This window comes from Lynx rufus, unplaced genomic scaffold (genome assembly GCF_022079265.1).
Source record: "Lynx rufus isolate CCGP_SWC_20201006 ecotype Redwood Valley unplaced genomic scaffold, mLynRuf1.p SCAF_6, whole genome shotgun sequence".
Taxonomy (NCBI): domain Eukaryota; kingdom Metazoa; phylum Chordata; class Mammalia; order Carnivora; family Felidae; genus Lynx; species Lynx rufus.
This window is the reverse complement of record NW_025814878.1, coordinates 83,410,176-83,412,407: the sequence shown is the minus strand read 5'-3', so window position 1 is coordinate 83,412,407 and position 2,232 is coordinate 83,410,176. Positions and strand designations below refer to the sequence as shown.

At 37.1% G+C, this 2,232-nt stretch overlaps 1 pseudogene; it reads left to right on the top strand.

Moving 5' to 3' along the window:
• The first annotated feature begins 868 nt into the window (after positions 1-868).
• LOC124529435 (uncharacterized) lies at positions 869-969 on the top strand (annotated as a pseudogene).
• Positions 970-2,232: the final 1,263 nt, after the last annotated feature.

The window sequence follows — 2,232 nt, the reverse complement described above, 5'->3', positions numbered from 1 at the left end:
ATTACTTACATACAACACCCAATGCTCAATGCCCTCCTTAATACCCATCACCCATCTGGCCCATTCCCCACCCACTTCCCTCCATCAACCCTCAGTTTGTTCTCTACTGTTAAGAGTCTCTTATGGTTTGTTTCCTTCTCCTTTTCTCCCCTCCCATAAGTTCATCTGTTTTATTTCTTAAATTACACATGAATGAAATCATATGGTATTTGCTTTGTTCAAAGAAGTGAAACATTTAGAAGGAGGTGAAGTGGAAGCTTGGTCATAAAGTCCATTTTTCTCTAAAACTAAAAAAATTCTTTGTATCTAAGGAACAAAAGCAGATATGGAATGTACTTGGTTATAGTGCTGGGTAGAACACACACACACACACACACACACACACACACACACACACTTTCTGTCTATCTGATGTGGAAAGTAGAGATTGGGCAATATATTTTGAAGCAAAAGTAGCAAATAGATACTGCTGAACCACAAAAAAACAAACATTCTCAGATCTTCTAATGCCAAAACTGTCAGAAGGCTACAGGGCTAACCCTTCAGAACATAAGATGTGACAATAAAAATTATGTGGTTGTGTGAAATGGTCAAATTAGCATAAAATCATTTATGGGTCTCCTCTTCCTTCCCTTCTAAGGCATCATCTTCACTCAGGTTTCCCTGGGTCCTTTATTTCCCAAATTAGGACTAATGGATGAAGAAAATGGAATGTCAGTAGGCCACTTTAGATTTTAAAAAGACATGGAAAACTAGATGATAAAATTAAGAATTTCTATTCATCAAAAAATACTAATAAGAATACAAAGGCAGCACATGGAGTGGAAAAGATATTCATTATAGTATATCTTAAAAATTCTATCCTCATGCTCATTTTGGTCACACACTAAAATTGGAACAATACAGAGAAGATTAGCATGACCCCTGTGCAAGGATGACACACAAATTCATAAAGCATTCCATATTTTTGAAAGTTTCTAAGGGAGTAAATCTTAAAAGTTCTCATCACAAGAAAAAATAAAATTCTGTAACTATGCGTGGTGATGAATGTTTAAAAAAAACTATCATTAATATATAAAAACCTTTATAGATCAATAGGAAAAGAACACACAAATCCAGTACAAAATGGGCAAAAATTGCTGAACAAATACTTTACAAAAGAGGATATCCAAAAAAACCAATGAAGATATGAGTTCAACTTCATCAATCATCACAGAAAGGTAAGTTAAAACCACAAAGAGATGTCACTACACACCTATCATAATCAAGAAAAGGAAAACAGGGGCACCTGGGTGGCTCAGTTGGTTAAGTGCCTCACTTCAGCTCAGGTCAAGATCTCACAGTGGGCAGGTTCAAGCCCCACATCAGGCTTGCGCTGAGAGCTCAGAGACGAGCCTGCTTCGGTTTCTGTGTCTCCCTCTCTCTCTACCCCTCCCCTGCTTGTGCTCTGTGTCCCTCTCTCTCTCTAAACAATAAGTAAACATTAAAAAAAAGAAAAGGAAAACAATGGGAAATAGGTGTTAGTGAGGATATAGAGCAATCAGAATGCTCATATACTACTGTTAGAAGATTAGTACAACCACTTTGTAAAACTGGCAGTATCTGTTAAAGCTGCCTATGCTGAGAGCAAGGAGTTAAAACAACTGAGTTTTCATGCAATCACTACACCAAGAAAACATCCTTGAGAGAAGGGCTCCTGGGTCATCCAGTCTAATCTTCTTCATAAATGGACTTATAGATAAATAGACTAATGATATTTGCTAGGAAGAAGTGACCTTATCTCTGAAATGCCCTTGTCAGGAAGTCCTGGTTAAGGATTACCTATAGAAAAAGAACCCAGGGCATCTAAGAAATGACCCTCTGGAGAATTTCACCTAAGCTACACAGCTCTCTGGCTTCACAATTTAAATGCTTCTGCTGTGTGAAGTGACTTTGCAGATGTAACATAGAGATCTTATCTATTATTTTGAGCCATATGTTGGACAAACAAAGACAGGTCCTGAGAAACTACTCTTGTTGTCCTAAACCTCTCTCTGCTCTCTCTGAAATTGTCAATTGCCTTCAAATTGAAATTATTTAATAAAGTTTGCTAAGGGATAAGATCTCTGTAATTCATGTGGGTCTGATTTGATAATTCCATCCTGTGTATTAGCTTATACGATTAGACCAAATAATCCCAATCATGGGTGAATGTCAAACAGAAATCATTCCTGTGTTCAGCTAAGAATAAGA